This window comes from Eulemur rufifrons, chromosome 18, assembly GCF_041146395.1.
Source record: "Eulemur rufifrons isolate Redbay chromosome 18, OSU_ERuf_1, whole genome shotgun sequence".
Taxonomy (NCBI): Eukaryota; Metazoa; Chordata; class Mammalia; order Primates; family Lemuridae; genus Eulemur; species Eulemur rufifrons.
The window spans coordinates 60,372,754-60,391,845 of NC_091000.1; positions in this window are offsets into that span (position 1 = coordinate 60,372,754).

Below are 19,092 nucleotides of genomic sequence, written 5' to 3' on the forward strand. Positions count from 1 at the left end.
CCTGTCTTTAAGATGTCATTATTTAAATAAAAATATATCTGGATTCTTCTCACCTTCCAGCCTTCCCAATTTCCCATAGCAGTTGTCAGGGAACCAAATGGCATGATTTCAGAGATTGGGGAAGTCCAGTTATCCAAGGTTCACCCACCATCTGCCCTCTGGTGCGAGGAATTCCTTTAAGAACATGTTTCTGCTCAAGAAATATTCATTGATATTCTAGAAACCTCACGTGATTGATTAAAAGCCACAAGCCCTACTGCACATAGGTGATGCCTTTAGAAAAGATTCTCGTCCTCAAGCTTAACTTATTTAGTTGGGACACTGGAACTCAGAAATCCAGACTCTCCACGACAAAATGACTCCCAGAGGAGCCTGTTTCTACCTCCCATTGTGATGTGAGTCCCCAAATTTAAGTGAAATGCGGCCTAGGGCACAGATATGATTATTCTCCTCTGTGCAGGCGGCCACCTCTGGGACTCACCGGCATGGTTCAGGCTGCTCAGAAAACTCTCTACTAATAGAAGACAAGTGCATGATAATTTTTAGTGCCATTTTTGTCACACTGTAGATGTTTAATTTGATCAATCTTATACAAGTTTGAGCCCAATGTATATTATTTCACCTCTTTCTGTTCTTGAACAAATATAGTACCTCAAACAACTGTCTGTCTACAGTCTAGTCCAACTTGACCTCTTTAAGAATCCAAATCCAATGTGACCTATTCCACTGTTTATAGCTCAGTTGGATTCCCCATTATAATCTCTGGGTATTCCATGGGCACCTTCTAGTCCAAATCTCTGTTGATTTGAAGATGAACTCTCTTCAAATGTCTACAATGTGCTCGCTACTCTTGGGCGGGTTGGGACCACCAAAAGTGACCATCAAATTCAAGTAGAAAGCTTGTGTGAAAGACTCCAATTAAAGAATCAAATCTCAAGATTGTCGCAAGTCACCTAAGCCCTAGCTAGGAATCTGAAGACATTTAACATTTCCCTATTTTGAAAGAACACTCAGTATAAGATACTTACATATGTAAGTAAATACTTATTTTATTTTAAAATATGAATACAATTTGTATTACACTATTGGACAAATCACATTATTGCCCCTTACTCCAATAAAATCTGCACGTTTTGTTAGAGAGTGCCCAACTCTTCTTTTGCAGGAGTTCATTATAGTAAGCGTTCTACTTGCATTGAGTGGTCAAGCTTGGTGGTCCCAACTTGCCTGGGCGTAGCAAGCACATCATAAACATTCAGCAATTATTTGTTGAATAGATAATTACATGATTGGAAAAGACGTGACAGACAAATTTCATTGGATTTCTCAAGTCCCTCCTTCTGCCCCTGACTCCCACCCTATCATTCGAGCTGTCTTCAAGGACCCAAGAGACTATCAGCTGCTCCAGATTTGAGGAGTTTCAGACCAAAAGCTTAGTAACTATTTCCTGAATCAAAACCACACAGGCTGAGTTCATGCAGTCTACTACTTTAGAACTGTTGCTTTCCAAAGCGAAACACTCAGCAGTGGTAAGTAAGAAAGAGGCCTTGAGTGGAAAATATTTGTAAAGGGAACGAAAGCAAATGGTGTGGTGTTTGCCAACGACATCGCGGAGAACCAGTGTGTATTAGAGGGAAGACAAAGAAGCCTGATGTTATGATATGCCTTCCTTTCAAGTACACACAGACACACACCAAAATAAGGCAAGCCCCTTTTAGGAGGAAAATTTCAGGCAGAAATAATGACTCTATACTTACTGCCGCTGTATCTGTGGCCCCGCAGGGGAAAAGGAGGGACGAGGTAGAGCGCCTCGGGGGAAACCCACGGGCAGTGAGCAATTTACAAAGGGCTCAGTTTGGTCTACCTGGAGAGAGAAGTGTATATTTAAAATATCACATTTAATTAACACTCAAAGAGGGGAATGTAATGGCTCACCCCAGTGATTCCAGGCAGCTTTTGTATGAGACAGATGAAGAGGAAAAAACCTGATTAGGCACTGGCCTTAAGTACAGTTGCCTTGGGTTTCCTTTTTCCTCTTTACCATGTAATAACACAGCTTAAAATTAGTTCTGACAGCTAATCAGAATGAGTGGCTTTTTCTTTTCCTGGAGTGGTTAGCGAGTGCTGTGCATTGTGCCAACACACCATACTGCTGGATGGATCGGGAAGGAAAGGATTGATTAGTTATTCCGTCGCAGGCAGCTCTGTCCTTCCCTGCAGTTGCGTCGGAGGGATCCTGAGGTACCAGGGTCTGCCTCGTGTCTGAGGGCAGCCTGGGAGTGTTCTAATCAGCCCGGCTGATGAGGGGCTCCTCCTCCTCCCTACTAGCCCTTCCCCCCCCCCACCCCAGCCCTCTCCGATGCCTCCCACTCAGAGTTACTTCTGCTTCTGACGACACCTTGGAAATCTGTACTGTAAAAATGAAGTGTTGAACTAAATTTAGGCTGTTGAAGGATAAAGCAGGAAGTAGCTAAAGACAGAAATACACAATGAAATCAAGCTCTCTCTCTCTCTAAGAGAAGAACATGGGACCCAGGAGCCTGTCTCAGAAGAGGACACGTAATTTATGTGTCACAGGCAGATGTGAAGCGAGGTCGACCAGGTGAGCGGGCAGGTGCTTCCTCTGCCAGGGGTGTCCTTGACTTGGTTTAAGGGAGTTTGTTCGCCTCACCGAGAGTTTTGCTTTTGGGCATACTTTTGGAGTTTGGTTTGGAATGCAAGAAAATGATCATTGCTGCAAGGGATGTGATGGAAGGGAAGGGAAGGGAGGTGAAGAGCTATAAGATTTCCCAGATGAAAGCTGTGTAAAGGACTACGATGACTGCCCCATCCAATAAATATAATAGCAACAGCAAAAGTGACCACGGGGGTGGTGTCTGGGCCAGACCCAGCCCATAGGATTCCGAAACCTGCCCTAGAGCTGGGTCATGTTCAAAATCCCAAGTATCCCCGAGGCTACAGCTCCCAAGGTGTCCCCGTTTGAGAGAAGGAGCCAGGGGAAAGGGTTCTGAGCTTAACTGGGAACCATGGCAAGCTGAGGCCTGAAATGCAGGCTCAGCCCCCTAAGCTGAGAGGAGCAGTGTCCAGGCCAACGAGGTGGGGGGCCTGGCCATGCCCCAGTAGGCTCTTGGCTGAGCTCCTGGAAGTTCTCCCTTTTAAGTTGTCCTCTGAGGGAGGAGTGGGCACTCATATTCTCCAGGCCAGTTTTCTTTAGACTCACAGAGGGAAGTGAGCCCAGGAAACAAGAGTGAGACTTCTTTAGTACAAATGCCCTGGCATTTCAGAACTGTGTTTTGCTGTGTCCATGCGAGAAGGTCAAAGAAAAAAGGAAAAGTAAGCCTTTAAAATTGCTTTAAAAAATGCACAGGCTGTATTTTGGCTAGATAGATACTTGTCCTATCTTTTTAAAAAAATTATGGTAAAATACGCATAACATAAACTGTATTTTAATCATTTCAAAGTGTGCAGTTCAGAGGCATCAAGTGCACCCATAATATCATCCAAACATCACTACCATCTAGTTCCAGAATGTTTTCATTATCCCAAAAGGAAACTTGTACCCATCAGCAATCACTCCCATTCCCACCTTCCCTGAGCCCCGGCAACCACTGATCTGTTTTCTGTCTCTATGGATTTGCTCATCCTGGATATTTCATTTAAACGGAATTTACAATATGAGAACTTTTGTGTCTGGCTTCTTTCACTTAGCATGTTTCAGTACTTCATTCCTGTTTACGGCTAAATAATATTTCATTCTATGTAGATATCTCATTTAGTTTATCCAGTCATCAGTCAGTAGACATTTGGGTTGTTTCTACCGTTTGGAGATTGTGAATAGTGCTGATGTGAACATTTGTGTACAAGTTTTTGTTTGAATACCTGTTTTCAATTCCTTTGAGTAGAATAGCTAGGAGGAGAGTTGCTGGGTTGTATGATAATTCTATGTTTAGCTTATTAATGAACTGCCAAACCGTTTCGCATAGACGTCCTACCGTTTTACATTCTCATCAGCAATACACGAGGGTTCCAATTTCTCCGTATCTTTGACAATTCTTGCTATTTTTAGTATTATTACTGTTATTGCCATCCTAGTGAGTATGAAGTGGTGTCTCATGGTGGGCTTGAGTTGTGTTTTCCTAATGACTAAGATTTCCTAAGATGCAAAGCATCTTTTCATGTGCTTGTTGGCCATTTAAGGGAAATAACTTTTCAAATCCTTTGCTTATTTTTAAATTGCATAGTTTTTGGTTTTCTTGTCATTGAGTTATAAGAGTTCTTTACATATTCTGGATACTAGACCCTTACCAGATGTAAGATTGGCAGATATTCTCTCTCGTTCTGTGGGTTGTCTATTCACTGTCTTGATTGTCCTGTTTTTAATGAGAAGATACTAAACAAAGTACTTAGATGGTACTGGGAAACGGATACCAAGTAGGATGGAAACAGCCATTAAAATTTTGAGCTAAGAGAAGTCTCCTTGCTGTCATCTGTTTTCCCTCCTGGCCTCCAATAGGCAGCCCGCATCCCAAAGCCTCCTTGAAATACCCACAGCAACAGTAAGTTGTGTAAAGACTCTACATGCCAGACATGGTGTCTTTGCCTTACGTGCATTTTCTCCTGTCCTTGTAGCTACTCTGCAACATAAGTGTTATTATTACCATTTTACAGATGAGGAAACTGAGGTGCAGATATGTTAATAAATGGCCAAAGGCCTCACTGCTCACCAACAGCAGAATCAGGATCCAAACCCAGGGTCTGTCTGACTTGAAAGCCAGACCTCTTCCTACTCACTCACTGGTTTGTTAATTTTGCTCTGGGAAACTTAGGGGCCTTCGTGGGTTCCTCTGGGGCCTTCCCAGCTGTAGAGGGGAGGATTAGTAGAGGTTTTGGGTCTCTGGGGCCAACGTAGACTCCAATCAAGGCAGCTCTACTTTGATCTCTTTTATAATTTGGGGCTCTAGTGCAGGATTTTGTTTGGAGAAAAAAAGAAGCTTCCAGTGCCTTAAAAAATGTTTGAAAACCACTGCTAAATTGTGCTGCTTCACGGAAGAAAATCCCAAAGCTCTTGTAGCCTCTTGTAAAATAGAGGTTTCATTAAAGGAAAACCAGTTCTAAGCTTCATAGACAGAAACCTGGCATTGTATTTGCACAGCCCTGCACCCACACATGTGCCCGTGCACACGCACTGACACACCCTCCCTCCACCCCCCAATCCCTGCACATTCCTACTCCGGGCAGACGATGCCAGCTCTGGAGGGAGTTGCCTCTGAACGCCCACTCACCATAGAAAAAATCCAAGTGGCTGTTGCCAGCAACCGTGCCCACGCTTCCCGGCAGTGCTGGCTGCGGCCATTCATCCCCAGGTATGTTGCCGCCCGCCCACCTTTCTCACCTTTGACAGCTTGCTCGGCAGCCACTCTCAACCCAAAATGAGTTCCCGCCAACCGGGGAGGGAGACCTTAGCTCCTCATCGTCCCCAGTCATGGTGACGATATTCAGGATGAGATCCATTCTCAGGAAACCCCACAAGGTGAGGTGTCTGAGGCTCGTCTGTGTGGGAGGATGAACGGTGGCCGGGAGAGTGAGGGGTTTTGAAGCCGGCGGGCAGGGAGTGGATTTGTGTAGCTTCTCAGAACTTGGTTTTCTGAACATTTTATTCCGTGTGCCAATAAATTGTCACCAGATGTCTGCTCAAATGCAGTTCCAGTGTGAAATCATGTGAACAGGTTTCATATCATTGACTGCTTTGGTCAGAGCTGAGAAGGGGTGCTGGGGAGTCTCCCTGCCCACAGATTGCCTTTTTATCTTCCACTCGTAGTTTTCTCCAACTTAAACATATACAGGGCTTCTTGTTCCCTTTTGCTCTCAAAAGTTACCCAATTGACTGTGGGGATTTATTAACAAACTCCTAGGTGGATGTTGCTTCCTGGCCCCTTCGGCACCAGCCATGATGGATGAGGCTTCCAGACCTGCAGAAAGAACTTGCGGAGCAGGCAGGTGTCAGCGGGTTGTGTTTCCCAAAGCACTGAAAGGTGCTGCCCACCTCTAAACCCTTCCTCTAATCTAGCCTAAACTTTCAGCCATTGAAGTCACAAGAATGTTAGCCACCCAATATGGGGCTGTTGCTACCGAAGGCCTTTGGTAAAATACACATAGCATCACGGGCTCAGCTGCTGAGGGGCTCCTCTCTGGAAGACCTAGACCACAAGAATCCATGAAGCACGGACGAGAGCAAGCCCAGCTTTGAGCTGCCACTTGCTGCTTTGAGGGCCACGCCCATGCCGGCCACGCCCAGCTCACCTATCCAGATCAGTGGCCGTCCCTGGTCACCTGCCATCGGCACACACGATGAGTCAGCCACGGGATGTTGGGTGGCTTGAAGATGAGAAAATGCCCTTTTCCTCCATCTTTTTTTTCCTTTGGAAGGCTGCGAGTCCAATAGTGATTTTTTATTCTCTTCTTGACAGTCAGGAAAAGTTTTTCCTATCCCCCTGAGAAAGAACAAAACTAGGAGGAATTCAGATCAGCCTCTCTTGTGTGGTTTCCCAGCATCTCAGATATTTATCCATGCGGTGGTGCCTGGTCTTCTGACGGCATGTGACCCAGCTGGGACAGGTGGTGGGGCCAGGGGGGAGGAGGACACCCTCCCCCACACTCCCAGCTGTGTGGGAACCCACTAGTTGCTCCATTAGGCCAATCTCTAAAGCCTGGCATCTGTCTGCTACAGCCATCCCAGTTCTTCAGCCTCTCCTCCAACCAGGGATGAGACCAGATGATAGGCACCTGGCAAACACTGAAGACCAGCCCAAGGCACAAAAGAGAGGGGCAATGAGTTTTCGTGGGGGCTGCATGGTAGCCCCAGAAGGCAGGAGGTAGCAGGGGAGGTGGGAGAGGGGTCAATGGCAGCAGTACAAGGCACCAAAAGTGAACCATCTATATCGTGAGTTTTAGGGGTGCTCTTGCTGCCGGGTCCTCCCATTGAACTCAGCTAACAAATCTCAGGGATCTTGAATCAGAAATGCCATGGATTTGATTTAGAATGGTCTCCAGAATACTATTCCCTGGGAACTAGTAAGATTTCAGTGAGCAAAATTTAGTCAATTAACTCTTGAGGATATGACTTACATCAGTGGTCCCCAACATTTTTGGCACCAAGGACTGGTTTCAGAGAAGACAATTTTGCCACGAACTAGGAGGGGGTGGGGTGGGGGTAAGTTTTCAGGTTGATTCAAGCGCATTACATTTATTGTGTGGTCAAACCTCTCTGCTAATGATAATCTGTATTTGCAGCCGCTCCCTAGCACTAGCATCACCGCCTCAGCTCCACCTCAGATCATCAGGCATTAGATTCTCCTAAGGAGCACGCAACCTAGATCCCTCACAGGCATAGTTTACAGTAGGGTTCGCGCTCCTATGAGAATCTAATGCCCCCGCTGATCTGACAGGAGGCAGGACTTATGCAGTGATGCCAGCAATGAGGAGTGGTTGTAAATACAGATGAAGCTTCACTGGCTCAACTGCTGCTCACCTCCTGCTGTGTGGCCTGGTTCCTAACAGGCCACTGACAGGTACCGTCCTTGGTAGGGGTTGGGGACTGCAGACTTACATGAAATCAAAGAATAAGAAACCCTCCTTTCTCACATCATGCTAGCTTCCCTAAAACCCTGCTGCAGCTCTGAACTTTCATAACACAGGCTGAAGGCAGCATTTCAAAGTGATCACGGTGCACAATTATGTGCAATGTGTCAGACATACAAAATATGGTTAGCGCAAACATGCTCGCTAAATTAACTCTGGTTTGCCAAATTAATTCCTATAAGCAAAGAGAAATAAATTCAATTTTCTGACCAATTATCTTTATTGATTTTTTCAAACCCATGCTTCAAAACAAAGAAATAAAAATGGTGAAAGTTTAAAAACTGCAATATGACTTTATGAAGAACTGTATTTGAAATATTGCTTTATTTCTAGTTCAGCACTAACTATCATTCTCTTTCTTAATGAGTGTATCTAGGGTCCTAGCTTTGGAACAGTACCCTGTGTTCTCACACTGGAATGCAGACAGGTCTATGTATGTTTAGTATCTGGGAAGGAGGCTCATGTATTGGGGGTCTATTTGCTGGGGCTTAAGAGCTTTCTAGGAAATAAATTATCCAACCACTCCCACCACCAAAGTTAAATAACTCATCGATGGCAAGTAGCAAAATGTATATTTGGATGCCACATGATGCTTGTATTCTGTTGGTATCCAGTTATAAGTTTATCTTGGGATCAAGATTCATACCTGACCTAAGTCTCATTGTGAACCATGACCCAAGATGTCCAATTTAAACAACTCTTTTTTGAGTGGACAGAAGTGGCACATCTCTTAATGAGACATGAATTGAGAGATGATTCTTTGGAGAGGTATAAGATTTAAAAGGCATAATTTCTAAAGTGTCATTTAGTTTATTAAAAATAGATATATTCAAAACAAGCTTCCTCTTTGAAAGAGAGAAAAGGCAAACCAGTTCTAAGTATTTATCTTCACAGACAGAAACCTACTGTTGCTTTTGCACACACCCACACCCACATCCCCTCCCCGCACTGCCCTATTTCCATAAGTTCTCTGACAAAGGTCATGCATCTAAGCAGGGGGCACCGTGTAGTCAAGTCTGGATCATTTCACCCAGTGCCAAGATCGCTTTGCTGATCACCGATTCCCACGTCTCCAAAACTTCTGGGGCTTTGAGCACAGCCTGACCTTGGATTACCCATATGGGGTGGAGCTGGGGTGGGGGGTCTTATTACAAATACTGATTCTTGACCCCTCCCCAGACCTATTAAAAACAAAATCTCTTGGAGAAGGATCAGGAATCTTGTTTTTTTAACAAGATCCCCACGTAGTTCTTACGCACAAGAAAGTTTGGTAACCACTTCCAGAAGATTGCAAATAAATTGGCTCACAAAGGATCCAGACCCAAGGCCTTGACTTCAATCCCATGTTTATCTCAGCAACTGTGGCTCTAGGCTCTACCACCATCCTCCAACAGCCCAATGACAGGAAAAAGAGACACACAAAAAATGATTAAGTGGGAAGCAACAAAATGTGAGCGGTAAAAAGCTAAACAATAAATGCTAGAGTGCCAATAATGGAATGATTTTTAACTCTCCTCGGTGACTCAGAGATACCCAAGACACCATTACTTATATAGCCCTTGTGATTCAGGTGACCAGTATTATTGACATACACAGGTATCTTCATTTGGACACTGACTTAAGTCACATGAGCCAGAGAGGTGAGAACAGCAGAGCAAAGCTAAATACAATGTAACACTGGGATTCCTTTTCAAATAAATATGCTGTATTGATGCATAGATTGACAGAAATTACCAATAAATATGCATATATTGGGGACACAGCTCAAAATCTTTTTTACTGATAAGGATGCAGAATCAAATGTTTGGTGACCACTGCTCTACTCTGTTCCTTTAGGACCTTAATAGTTGTGATCAATTTGAAAAATTAAAAAAAACCACTACAATACAGTGCTAATCGATGTCATATATGACCACTCTTAGAAGATGCCTATGTTTCACTATAGAGGACAATGCTTATCCAGAAGGAATCCATCTCCGGTAGCGAGTTTCAGGCTCTCTGGTTGGCAGGTAAATGAAATGTGGGGTTTGAGGAGCCTTTTCTAGGAGAAGTATATCCGATAAGCAACCTCTAATGGTTCTTAACTACACTCTTGGCTGGGATCAGGAATTCAAGTCAGTTAGTATTTTTCAGTGAAGTCACTAATAGCCTGTCACTATCCAGTGGGATTCAAAACAGTCAAGTCACTTACTGGTGGGTTCTGCTGATATTTTAAGGAGAGTGTCTTGTGTTTTTCATATTTATATTTTTATTGAGGTTTTATATAGGCTACTTCAGTTATAAGGATCAGCCCTTTAATTTAAAATCAATCCATTAATTTAACAAGTATTTATTTGTGTTTTACTTGGGAAGAAAACCTCAGTTCCTTAACCGTCTCTGCATTTCTCTCCCTTTTAATCTACACTGTAGCTGCACATGTCTAATTCTCTCTTGCCAAACATATTTTAAAAAGGGAGGGATCTACTTTAGGTTGATCAACTGTCTTGGTTTGCCCAGGACAGTTTCAGTTTTAGCACTGAAAGTCCCCCATTCCAAGGAACCCTCAGTCCTGGGCAAACCAGGATGGTTGGGCACCTAGAGGGGCACTGCCCAATACAGTAACCAGTAGCCACATGGGACTATTTAAATCTCAAAAAATTAAAATAGGATAGAATTTAAAATCTAGTTCCTCATTTGTGCTGGCCACATTTCAAGGGCTCAGTGACTACATGTGGCTGGTGACTACCTTATTGTACAGTGCAGAGACAGAAATTTCCATCACTGCAGAAAGTTCTGTTGGATAGTGCTGAGCTAGAGGGTATTTCCTGCAACAGCCTAGAACTAACATCCTTTAAAACTGTGCCCTTAGTCAAGTGTTGAGCAACCTCATGTGATGGGGCTGCCACCTCACAGTGAACACACAGAGCATGCTGGGTCAGCAAGCCACAGTGGAAACTTTTGTTTTTCAGAGTTTGCATATCCTGATGCACCAGGCTTCTGAGACTATGCCCTCGAACTTCTTAGATCCCAGGAATTTATAAACAGTTGTTGGCATTTAGTGGAAATGGGGACGTGGCATAAGGGACATTTAACATGACAGCAAGAAAAGATGATTTGTCCCCTTTTAAATTGTGTCCATAAGGCATGAGGGTCACACTAATTTTGTTCCCATTTATAGATTTCCCTTGATGTGCAGCGTGGCAGAGAGGTAGCTGGATCTAATGGACTTACAGCTGAAGGAGCCCAGGCATGAGGAAAAGCACTTTGGAGTGAGCGACTTCTAAGTCCACTGCAGCTCTACCCCAGGGGTCAGTTGGAGGGAGCTACAAAGTGACCGAGAGTCACTGAGAGGACAGCACTTTCCCAACATCTCTCCTCCCCCAGGGCAAAGCAAATCAGAAACAGAAACAGAGAGAAACCGTCTGTCTGTTTGAAGATTCATTGCTGAAAGATCTAATTGTGAGCATAGGGATTTATGTATTTCATAAAATGTTATTCAACACCTACTTCCGTCCTTGCTCTTGAGTCATTCACAGTCTGGGGGGGAGTCTAACAATGTTTACCGATGTTAAAAGTACAATGTAGCAAATGCTGATTTATGAAGACAGTAATGGTGATAATGACACCTAATATTTATTGGGAGCTTTCCAGGTGGCAAGCTCAATTCTAAATGTGCTTTACATGAAGAAGTATAAGATCATACTTTAGGAATATAGATGCTAGAAAGATCCCCCAGTGAAAATACATGAATAACATTCTATTTTTCAAGATTTCTAAGACATTTAGTATATAAACAAAGCAAAACCCTCTTATAAGTTATTTGGAGAAATAGCATATGGAGCAATTAAGATAATGGGTTTTTTTTTTAATAAACTGTTTATTTTGGAAAATTTTTGGATTTATGGAACAGTTGCAAAGATAGTACAAAAAGTCCCCATCCGATGATGGGTTTTTGAGACAGATAGCAAGGGTTCCAAGTCCCAGGTCTGCCATTTACTCACTGTGTGTCCTTGGACCAGTTATTTAACCACTCATGTCCTCAGCTGTGACTTCCTCAATTGTACAATGGCACGATAATACTTGCTTTAGAGGGATGTAGGAAAGAAAAAATGAGAGAATGCATATAAAGTGCTTGATACATGCTTAAGTCATTGACACGTTTAATAAACATTAGTGCTTATTTCTATTTATACAGATGATATATTAGTTTTTAAAAAATAATGAAAATAATACCTTAAAATAATTTTAAGTGGTTGATGTCTACTAATTAGAGTTTTAGCTCTTCAAAAGATAAATTCCATTTCCTTCTTTATCCTGCTCCTTTTCTCAAGCTGTTGAAGGAGCTCTAGCTGTAACCTTCACCCAGGCCAAATGGATCAATCATCTTCTTTTCTCACATTGTCAACAAATGTCTTCTCACCTAAAGAAACAGAGGGAATGGAGGGAAGATGAAGTAGGTAGACCCATTATCTTAGTTAACTTGGGCTGCTACTAACAAAGATATCACAGACTGGGTGTCTTAAACAACAGAAACTTACTTCTCACTGTCCTGCAGGCTGGGATGTCCAAGATCAAGGTGCCAGGGATTCGGTTACTGGTGAGTGTTCTGCTCCTGGCCGTGGCAGAGAGAGAGGAAGCAGGCTTTCTAGTGATTCTTCTTCTAAGAGCACTAATCCCATCATGAGAGCTCCACTCTCCTGACCTAATCACCTCCCAAAGGCCCCGTCCCCAAAGACCATACTGGGGAGGAGGGCTTCAACATACGAATTTGGGTGGCACAGGTGGGGACACAAACGTTCAGGCCATAGCACCCAGCCAGGGTTGGGAACCTGAAACGTTCTGCTCCGGTCTGTTCGGGGGGAGGGGGGCCCTCACTGAGGGTTTCACATAGCCCCTCTCAGGAGCTCTGGGAACGAGTGCAGGGACCCTCTATTCTGTGGGGATGGAGAATGATCCGCAGCTCAGTCTCTTATTGTCTCCCTGCTGAGCTGGGGGCAGAGGTAAAGGGTGGAGAAATTGGGGGGCCAAGCAACTCCTGCAGCACCCCCTTTTCTGCCCTTTCCATGATCTCTGAGGTAATGGGAGCCATTTCTGTCCTCAAACAGAAGGAATCCCCAAGATTTGCAGGGCTCTGTGTGGTTCGTGTGGACCATGCACATTTTCCTCCATCATTGGGTAACAATCACTCCTACTGTCTGATTTCTTGAGAAGAAAATACTTCTACCTAGACAATATTTGGGCTATTCATTCAAAACCAGTTTTCTGAGGCTTGAAAATTTGATACACAATTGAGTACATTAAAATTTTCCATATTTCTCTCTGTTGCCCAGAGGATGCTTCTAATTATCATTTAGCCTCCTCCTTGATTAAGACAAGACACCAAGTCAACACTATTTTTCTTCTCTCCCTCCTCCCTTGCCTACATGAACCTACCCCCCAGTACACTCTCGTGTGTATACACACACACACACATTCCCTCCCTCTCTCTCTCTCTCTCTCAAAGAAAGAGGCGATGATAGTTCACAAACCTTGGACTTTAGGTCAATTTCAGTTGCTCTTTTCAATTCCTAAGAAACTTAACAGTTTCCCGGTGGGAAATTCTGAGTCATTACAATCTTAATGGAAAGCCCCAGGTCAAGAATAAAGACTTTTCCTTAGTTTAAAAGCTAATGTTTGCCTTAAGACAACTGTGAAATATGCTTGGAAATTGTTCCCACCAAATGTTTTTTTGGAAAGAATTCCAGCTGCTAGCAGTGGAGAGAGCCTAGTGCTAGATTTAGCACCTCCGCCATGCTGTTCACTGAAGACACATTGCAGAAGTTGCTCCTGCGAACACATTTTCTAGCAATGGGGTACTTGTTGTGGGCCACAGGGGCACTCTGGCCAGGTGGTGGCTGTGAGGACAGACACTCACCAAGTGTTTCCTATCACAAAACCTAATGCCTACTGAGCACTGAAGACCTTATAGTCTCTATCCTTAGTATGCCCCATGCATTGTCTCCTTCAATCCGCATAGCAATGCTATGGGTATTATTACCATGCCCATTTCACAGTTGAGGAAACTGAGACCCAGAGAGTTTCATTAACTTGCCCACCATCACATAGATGGGAAGAAGTGAAGCCAGGATTAGAAGTAGGGAACTCTGACTTAGGAGCTCACTCTTGGCCACCGTGTGAAAATATTTTGCCTCGATTCACTTTGGAGTTCACACATCTTCAGAAGCCAACATCTCACTGCAGGTGAGCAGCCTCACCAAATAACAGGAAGCAACAGGACAGCCCCTCAAGTCGTCTAGCAGCTTGCACACATTTCCTCAGTGTCCTCTGACGCTTTGCATCCTAACAATGATGTCTCTGGTGGTAGACAGTAGAACCTCAAACAATAGCAGGGCCTGGGCTGAGGGTTCAACTTTCCCATTTGGCTACTTAGTCCAGTGGCTTCTAGACTCAGCACATTCTGTCTTAGCTCTCGAGTGAGTGCTCTCGCTTTGAAAGTTACAAGCAGATTGATAGAAACAGAGATGCTCATGTTAACTCCACTAAAAAGCCAAAGACAACATTAAAAACTGTTTTGTGTTACAACAATAGTGGGAAGGGTGTTGTTAAGCAAAGGAGCCCTGAATACTGTTGCTAGATGTGGCGGAGTAATTAATGCTTTCCAGAACAGAAAAAAGTCAGCTCCCCAGCACTTCAAGCAAGTTCGTTGGCAAGAGGCCTCATGGCTGGAGGGCAGCCTTGAAGACAAATGGTTATACTTCATCTACTCCTATGCTGGCCCTTTCCAAATCATTTTGACATGACTCCCCCTGGATCCGAGAAGTTGAACAGAGAAGGGGAAAAGGCAGAACATTGTGGAAAGAAGTTTTGACAGTTTTCAAGACAAAGTATACAAGGGGTGGTTACTGGCATCTAGGGTCAGGAGACAGTTGCTCTAACCCGCTGATAATCAGCTGTACTTCTGCCCCCGGAGCTCACATCAATACAACATTCTCATCCTCAGCAGGCCACGGCTCAAAGAAATCTACCTTGGTTGAAAGTGAGAGAGCGAGACTGATTTTATTTTATGTTGGCATATGATTTATTTTGGTCACCAACAAAACAAATTAGAATCACTCTGAGTAGCCCAAAACACCGTGAACATTCTAGAGGAGATAGGTGAAAAGTGCTTAGTGACCACACACCTCACCCAACCAGATAATGCGAGGCAATCCCAGACGAATTATTAATACACAATAATTCAGATGTGTCTGGCAGGCAGAAAATGCCATGGAGGCCAACAGGTGTGACCTTCATTTCAGCCATTTTATAAACAAGTGTTCTGTGAGGTTTCATTTAATTTTCATACAGTTTGAGGACGGCTTTCAATCACAGAGCAGTAAATGCTTAACCAAAACAACTCCTTTAAACTAATGAGTGTGAGCAATCTGGCAGTTTTTTTTTCTTTTTTTCTTTTCTTTTTTTTTTTTTTTTTTTTGAGATAAGGGGATTTTTAAAAGCACATCAACCTTTTCCTTGCTTTTATGAAATACTGCCCTATGTTTCCAGGCAGAAAACCAAAAACTTTCAAAAGGTCATGTGTTGTCATTTCAGCAATGTAGAAATAAGAAAATCAACTAATAAGCAAAAAAGAATGTATCTGATAATGATCTTTGACAGCATGTCTTAAAGCAAAACATAAGTATGTACATATATATGCAATACAAAAAGGATTGCATGATAGTTGTAAGGCCATAATAAAGGCCAGTTGTTTCTCAAGGGCTAGATTAATCTTGGAGCTGGGCTATACAGGAAATCAAATCCCGTTCCACTACAGGAGCCATTATCGGCATCGTCCCTGAGTGCAGGGGTGGGCAGATGTAGAAAGAAGCAAATAAAGCCTTTTCCTCTTCCCAGGGAAAGGAGTTGGTGCATAAAAACACTGGATGAGATCCTAAAGTACTTCCATAAGGCTTTGGGGAAATATCCCTCCCTCTCTCCCGACAGGATTATTCCCTGTCCCACAGTGGGGACACTGAATTTCTCTGTTTTCTAGAGAGCAATGGTCCTCAACTGGGAGAGTTTTCTCCCCTAGCAGACTTTGGTAATGTCCAGAGACATTTTAGTCGTCACCCTGGGAGTCTCAGCATCACCAGATAAACAAAGCAGATCAAAATAGCATCACAAAGGCTCAGAAAATTAAATTGTCGTAAGAATCATAGCCTACAAGAGTCAGGCCAGGATTCATGTGCCAAACCTAAGCAGGGTGATTGACTGCTAAAATAAAAGATTTAAATAGGACTCAGAGTCTCCTAAGATAATAGCCAAAATGTAAAATGTCCAGGCAAAAAAAAAAAAAAAAAGAAAAAGACAAAAACCTGCCAGATTGCTCATTGCAGAGTTGCCCTCACATTTATTTGGTTAAAAGGAGTTATTTTGGATACAGCTGAAAAGTAACAGTTATACCAAGAGTCAGGAAAATCACAACTTTAATGAAAAAAAGACAATCAACTGACACTGACACAGAGATTAATCGAGTACTGAACTTATTCTGACAGATTTTAAGGCAGTTATAAAAATGCTCTAATGAGCAATTACAAATTTTCTTGAAACAAATGAAAATTTAAAAATATCAGCAAAGAAATGGATGTTATAAAAAAGAACCAATGGAAATTATAGAACTGAAAGATACAGTCACAAAGATAAAAACTCACTGTATGAACTCAATAGTAGAGTGGTGACAACAGAAAACAGAACCAAAGAACTTCAAGACAGAGCAGTAGAATTTATGCAATCTGAAAAACAGAGAGAAAATAGACTGAAAAAAAAAATGAACAAATCCTCAGGGATCTGGGAGACAATAACAAAAGACCAAAATTTTATATCACTAGAGTCCCAGAAGGGGGACAGAAAGGGTGGTGATGAACAAATATTTGAACAAATAATGGCTGAAAACTCCCCAAATTTGGTGAAAGTTGTAAACCTACATATTTAAGAAATTGAACAATCTCCAAATATGATAAGTCCAAAGAAATCCATGCCTTGGCACATCATAGTTAAATCCCTGAAAACTAAAGATGAAAAATAAAGAGTTTTGAAAGCATCCAGAGAATAATGACATTGACCATAGAGGAACACATTTCTCATCTAAAACCATGGAGGCCAGAGGAAGTGGCACAACATTTGTTAAGTGTTAAAAGAAGAACTGTCAACAGTGAATTCTGTCTTATAAAACTATGCTTCAGGAATAAAAGGGAAATAAAGACATTCTCAGACAAAGGAAAACATAATAGATTTATTAATAGCAGACCTACCTAAAGAAAGTAGGTAAAGAAATCAATTCAAATTGAATGACAATTAAAAAAGAGGTCTGATAACTTCATCAGACCTCACATAATTGATACACAAACTATTTAATAATTCCTGCAAGGGAAATTAACAAGAAACTTGAAGATTGAGAAAGATGAAAGAACAATGTAAAGGGCAGAAATATGATAAATACAACAGAATAACTTTTCTCATGAGTTTTATGAATCATAGTTGATAATTAGAACAAAAATAATAACACCATCTGAGAGTCAAGACTATGATATTTAAAAGTGAGAATGGTAAGTTGATTCAAATGGAAGTAAGAAGTCCATATTTCATCTGAAGTGATATTAATAAAATATCAATGCCACTAGACTATAAAAAGTCACATGTGTATATTGTCATTACCCAGGGCAAGCACTAAGAAAACTACATAAAAAGATACATTCAAAACTGCTATAAATAAATCAAGATAGAATCCTAAAAAGTGTTCAAGTAACACAGAGAAAGTCAAGAAATAAGGAGCAGAAGCACAGAAAACAGAGGAAACAAAGAGAAAACAAATGATTAAATGGAAGACTTGAGCTCTAAGATTTTAACAACTACCTTAAATGTAAATGGCCTAAATATACCAATTATAAGGCAGATATTGGCACAGTAGATAAAAAACAAAACAAAACAAAATGACTCAACTATATGCTGTATACAAGAAATTCATTTTCATTTCAATGAGATAGATTGACAGTAAAAGGAATTTTAAAAATATTGTATATAGGGGTTAATTACTTTTTTAAAAAGAAGGCTATATTAATAGCAGATAAAGTAGACTTTGAGCAAACAAACTTACTAGAGACAAAGTAGAACATTATATAATATAAGGATCAATCCTCCAGGAAGACATAGCAATCCCAAAAGTGTATATACCAAACACCAGAGCCTCAAAATACATAAAGCAAAAACCTATATAGCTGAAAGGAGAAATAGACTAATCTATAATTACGATAAGTGACTTTAGCATCCCTCTTTCAACAAATGATAGAACCGTTAGATAGAAAATTAGCAAAACAAAGTGCTGTCCATGCATATGAGTATACATGACATATATATTTCTATATAGACTGCTAAGACAGAATAACCAGAGTTTAACCGCTGTTCTCGTGATAAATTTCCCAGGAAAGCAGGAATTCACGAGAGTTTCAGAAGCTTGAAGCTGATTGGCTAGTATTGAATATGTTTCTTAATTTTGATGATTATTTCAGGATATAAAAATCCATATAAAACACCTGAGTTCTCATCTGAGAAAACTTATGCATTTCTGATTACCAGGGTGTGTGCAAACCATGCAAAATCTGTCAAAGTCTAAAAACAGCATTTCTACGCAGACAGTTTCTCTTTAATAACTTCATCAGGCCTCACATAACTGACATACAAACTAATTGATGCAGGGGAAATTCATCTGAAAATTCTAAAACTTGGGTACAAAAATGTGCAATTCAAGAAACAGTGAAAACGCGCTGGAACGTTAAGAGACCTGTTCTGGTCACTGCTCTCTCCGTAATAGCTGTGTGACTCTGGGCAAGTCCCTTAACTTCTCTGAGCCTTAATTTTTCAATCTGAAAGATGAAGAGGTTGAACTAACTGACCTCAAAGGGTTCTTTCCTGCTCTGAATTTTAAAAACAACAGGAGTCGATTTCATGCTCGTAAACAGGAAGAGTTCTTTGGCCTCCCAACTGAAAATGCACCATCAAAACTACCAACAAACAGCTCTGCTCCTCCGAGTCTGAGAAGATCACCACAGAACGACTCTACTGAGAAAGCAAGCTGGAGATCAAAGAGGAAGGCAGGTCTGAATCAGCTTTCCCATGCAACCGGCACAGTGGTGGGCCAGGAAAGTTGTCATAAACTGGAAAAAAAAAGCCAACAACAACAGCAACAATAAAATGGTTCCAGTGCCTTTCAGAGTGGGCTTGGTTTGGTGACTGGAAACCCACACAGGCCCTTACCAGACTTCAGATGGGGCCTTTCCAGAAAGTTCTAGTTTTTGAAAAGCAGGCAGTCACAGTGGCCTCTGAGTAAAACAATTGCTCTTGGCTGTGGTAAAAATAACCCGATGGTTGAAACCCTTTTCTTTAGCTCAGTTCTCAGCCACATGTACAGCAAATGGCAAGTGGACAAGGGCTTCTAGGGGT